This window comes from Nomascus leucogenys, chromosome 2 (genome assembly GCF_006542625.1).
Source record: "Nomascus leucogenys isolate Asia chromosome 2, Asia_NLE_v1, whole genome shotgun sequence".
Lineage (NCBI taxonomy): Eukaryota > Metazoa > Chordata > Mammalia > Primates > Hylobatidae > Nomascus > Nomascus leucogenys.
The window spans coordinates 123,467,407-123,472,914 of record NC_044382.1 but is presented as its reverse complement, the minus strand read 5'-3'; the positions used below and the strand labels follow the sequence as shown (position 1 = coordinate 123,472,914).

General features: G+C 39.0%; 1 pseudogene; it reads right to left on the bottom strand.

Moving 5' to 3' along the window:
• Positions 1–3,952: 3,952 nt before the first annotated feature.
• Positions 3,953–4,249, bottom strand: LOC115837542 (annotated as a pseudogene).
• Positions 4,250–5,508: the final 1,259 nt, after the last annotated feature.

Sequence of the window (5,508 nt, the reverse complement as noted above, 5' to 3'; positions counted from 1 at the left end):
TTCCACTGTTTTTTCAAACAGCAGGTATCATCTTTTAACCTTTTTACTAGTTAAAAATGTATTTATTTAGATACATTAAGAATGTCACTGAAATTCCTACAACTTTGTTTTTCAGTTACAAACTAGTATTTGGTCAGCGGCACAATTATTTTGATTTTTTGTTTCTTTCTCCTTTGGGAAAAATATGAATTTTCATTCCTCTTTCATAATGGTCCTTGTTCACCTTTGCTATGCTTTCAAATTTCCTTTCTGTTTAGATCTGTTCTTCTACACTTACAAACATGTTTCAGAAATTTCCAAAATGCTGACTAAAACATTTGGTGCTTCTTCTTGTGCTTCTCCCAACAACTTTGCACCGAAAAGTTTATGATGACATTTTGACTCTGGGCTTCTTAGGATCTCCTTTGCCCACATTTAGTTATTTCTCCAAAGGTTAGAAAATAATGTTGCTGATTCTTGTGCTTCCATTACTTAAGAAATAAACAGGAAGCAAGAGAAACAAAGGAAACAAATTCCAGAAGCAAGTTCCAGGCTTCAATTAAGTATAGATTTCCCAGTGACTTCTTTAAAACTATCTCATCTACCTAAGCCTTTGCTTCTACGAGAGTGGGGTAAAAGACTTGTGTCCTCTGAGAGGGTTTAGGTATAGCTGTTAACTGCATTGTAGCTTACGTCCCTATTGGCTTAATTGCACAATGTATTTCTCTATTTTTCCCTTTAAAAAGTTTGAATAGATAATACCTGTACATGTTCCATTCTTTGGTGGATCTGCGGGAGAACATTATAAACTAGTGCACCTCAACTTTTGTTTGCTTCCACAACACTTCCTTCAGGAAAAACTGCACAAGGGAAATTGATGAAAAGTGTCCCTACATTCCCAGTCCCCAACCATCAGTCCCTGCCACCACATCTATCAGTTTGCTCATATATCCCTTCCGAGATAGTTCAGACATATGCAAGTATGGATGTATATATAATTCCTCCTTACTTTTACACAGTCGATACCATATCCATCACAGTGCTTGGCAACTTGCTTTTCTCATTTAATAATATGTTTTTGTCATTACAGTATTGTAAGTCAGCACACATAGCTTTCTATGTTTCTAAAGGATGGGTTTTTATCCCCTCCTATTGTATGTGCATCTGTGTGTAAAGCTTTCATTCAATGGTTTTTTATGTGTGTGCAATTAATGCCTGGACCCCTCACTTTTAATAAATAAGAGAATAAACATAAAATTTAAGATCCCTGGCTGTTTAGTGAGTGTTATGGATTTAATGTTTGTGTCTCCTCCACAAATTCCTACTATGATGTCTATATGATGTCTTAACCTCCAGTGTAGTTATTTTTGGAGATGGGATCTCTAAGGAAGTAATTAATGTTAAATGAGATCCTAAGGGTTGTGTCCTGATCACATAGAATTCATTTCCTTATAAGAAGATAAATCAGAGAACTCTCTCTCTCTCTCCCATTCTGAGATGATAGCCCTCATTAACAGAATCATCTGGCACCTTCATCTTAGACTTTCAGCCTCCAGAACTGGAAGAAAATGAATGTCTGTCATTTAAACCACCCATTCTGTGGTATTTTGTTATAACCTGAGCAAATACAGTGAGGATTCTGTGATGCTCCAAATTATTGTCTGTCGCTTCCCTCCGTGACTTAACTCTTGAACATGTGTCCAGGATGGTTATTTTCAGGAGAGGGCCGTTGTGGAAGGGTCTGTTTCTGGTCCCACTCCAGCACAATTTGATCCTAGAACTGGGGTTTTCCTCTTTGCCTATTCAAAGGACTCTTGGAGTCTCATGCCATCAGAGGAATTTTTGATCTAATAGTCTATGATACCTTTCTTAGTACAGTCATGTATTGCTTAACAGCAGGAATACATTCTGAGAAATGTGTAGTTAGGCAATTTCATTGTTGTGCAAACACCATAGCATGTACTTACACAATCCTAGATGGTGTAAGTACTACACACCTAGAAAAAGTACAGTCAAATACGGTATTATAACCTTATAGGACCACTGTAATATATATGGTCTGTCATTGACTGAAATGTCGTTACATGGTGCATGACTGTCTTCTTGCTTACTTACAACTTCCAAGCAAGTAGAGATCTTTGAAGTCGGGTTAGGAACATGAGTAAAAGTAGGAAGGTAGATCAATGCCAACAATAATTAAATAAAATAAGTGGTTTTTTTTGTCCTGTGATCTTACGGATGCGTATATCCCACCCCGCCACCCAACACACACACACACACACAAATTGACGTTAACTAGAGATTTGTTTCTTAGGTGTATTTGACAATGGTCATGTTTCCAGATCTAGCACAGAATAAACAGCTATTAAGAGTAACAGAAGGCCTGGCGAGGTGGCTCAAGCCTGTAATCCCAGCACTTTGGGAGGCTGAGCTGGGAGGATCATTTGAGCCCAGGAGTTTAAGACCAGCCTGAACTCCATTAAGAAAAAAAAAAAAAAAAAAAAGTAGTGGAGTCTTAAGGGACAGCTATAAATGTTTGATGCTTTAGGGTTATCCAGTGAATCATCCTGGTTTATAGCACCCTAATTTTCTTTTGTACTCTGTGTCATGGTCCTGGGAGGAAGCCCAAGGGCCTAGTTGAGGCCTTTTCCTGCCTAGAATAGCCTGGGGGAGACAGGTGACTTGCGCTTGGCCATTGGATGATGCCACCTGTACGTGGCCCCTTGAGAGAGTGGTGTCCCATTGTTGCAATGCTAACAGTAGACATTCATGCCAGTAGTGTGGTTCCATGCAGCCCCAATGAGTTTTGCTGTGTGACAAACCTTTGCTGTAGGCAGGATCTTCTTTAGACCCGGACAGGAGGGCCCCCGTGGGCTATAGAAGGCCCCACTGTGATCTCTTCTGGCTTCACCTCTGCTCACCTAGAGTCCATATTCTCTAGACTATCCTCCTAGACTATACTCTGGGTACCCAGAATCCTGGGATTCCCTGCCCAAAGGGCCCAAAGCCTGTGAGAGCAGATCAGGCCACCACTGTTTGCAATCACAGGTCCTCAGAGTGGCAGGAGCATCTGTTTGGGCATGTGAGCAATGTGTAGAAAGAGCTTAGACAAGAGGGCTGAGTGTTCTCACCAGTGTGCTTGAGGGCCCTTGTGGTGTGAAATGGGGCTGAGGCTTGGATGAAAAAGTGAGTAGGTTGTGAGCTCAACCATGGGCTCTATTTGTACTCTTGTTCTGAGCCTCATGAATGTTAGGAGGGAGACTGGCTGTGGTCTTGATGCCTTGGCCTGTGTGGAGCAGCCTTGATCCCAGCCTGTGTTCCAAGCCTGACCTTTAGCCTGCTGTAGACTGTGAGCCCCTAAGAAACTTCTAATAAATGTTGTTCTTAATATAGTCAGGGTTGGTTTCTGTTGTTTATCACCAAGAACACGGATTGAAACAGAAATGTTAAAGGAAATTCATTCTACCTTCCATCCAATAAAGACTGTTAATAAAGCACCCTGGTGAGCATTCAGTTTTCTGGGAGTTAAACACCCAGGTCAGAGGCCACAATCCCACCCTGTGACACACAACCAGACTCTGCTTCCTCCTCAGGCAGGATCAAGAAAGAATGAACAGATGGAATTGATAAATATCTAAATACAGTTATAGCAAGTTGTCATCCAGGTTTCATTTGTTCTGGAAAAATGACATAATCTCAAACATTTAAGATGTAAAATGTTGTTAAAGAAAATTCACCTCTTTTTGTTAATGCGTTTAGTGCTTTTTTTTTTTTTCAGATACGTCCACTTCAAAGTCTGTGAAATCCATCAATCTCTTTTTAATAAAAGATCTTGATTTCAGATACAATTAATATTTCTATAATTAGGATAAAGCAAACACACATTCTTATCTTGAGTTTATTATTTCGGGTGATTTATACTAGAAATGACTTCCATGAGTATTAGAGTTCTGAGTGACATTCAAATATTTGCCTACATGCTTATGGGAAGCTTCTGTAGCTTTAACTTGGTAGAAATTCCAGTTTCTCTGAGTTCTTACATTCCTTCAGGTATTCCATTTTGTATTCTTTGTAAAAGACTGGATCATTATAGTAAGCAGTTAAGACAGTCTTTCAATGAAGAATTTTATTTCCAGTATTTTACCACCATAAGGATTCCAGAGTTCTTGCAACACTTGGTAAAATATTGAACTTGTTCAGAATACCCCTCTCTGGCCATTTTTCTCATTATGTTAGGCATCAGAACATCTTTTTCAACATGTCTTAGTTGCTGCTGGGGTTGAACACCATCTTGGTGGGCAGAGAGGGTGCTGTGTTGCCACCTGGGTCACACAAACCCATCAATCTTCCTAAAAGGCCTTTACTATTTTAGAAGTGTTTTATGTATAGTGCTTACTTATTCACAAGTCTTAACTCCCAAACTGGAATATGTCACGTCTTTGAGGCCAGGAACTCTTGTTAGAGTCATCTCTGTAGCACAGTGTTATACACACAGTAGGACGTCAGCAAACAGTTGTTGAAATCATATTTTGTTTAGCATTTATAGTAATCACTACTATATGCTTCTTTGGCATTTTACATATGCTAATTTAATACCAGTCTCTGTGGGGCTGAGAAGGAGAGATTAAATTTAAAATAAATTTAAATATATGTATATACACACCACTATCCTACAATAAAAGTTTAAGGCACATTTAAGAGATTGTAAGTAATGATGCATAAAGATTTGGGTGGAAGAGATAGTAGAGATATTGGAGATTATGGTAAGTAGTGATATAGTATAGGAAAAAGTTTCAGGCAGGAAGCCAAAGAAAAGCGTAGGTGATAAGAAAGAATGAGACAAAAATTGGAATCGTAGGAGATAATACGTATAAATAATGAGACATCATATGTTGAGTTTCAGTCTTCAAAACATTTTATTTGGAACCTCTCAGCTCTGGAGAGAAAAGTGGGCCAATCCTTTTACTGAAGGAGTACCTGATACTCGGAGGCCATGTGGCTCCTAAGAGAAAGGACGAGAATTGAAGCCAGATTTTTCGCTGCTCCTCTTGTAGTGACAATTAGCAAAGTAAATAAAAGACAGAATAGAGTAACTGCATCTTTATATGAAAACAGTAAATGTGCTAACAATGGCTGCCCCTATTCACAGTTTACACGCAGGCATTTGTGTTAACTTGTTTAATCATCATAACTTAATGAGCTGTTACTCTCTTTTGCAGATGAGAAAACTGAGCACAAGGCAGTTCGATAACTTTCCCAAGATTCAGTAACTTTCCCAATAACTTTCCCTAAATGGTAGCAGTGGGATCTGATTTTGAATCCTGTTTGTCTCCACAACCACTCCTCGTCTCTTCATTCTGAGCAAGCTTTCTTATCCTGGAGGAGAAAGAGTCTATTGAAGCACTGCATATAGACTTATGTTTGTATTCAGTAATTTCAATGACTGTTGGTATAACAACCAATCTGATTCCTGTGCCTGTTGCTCAGCCAGAAGTACTAATGATAGTTTTACTTATTAATCACATACCC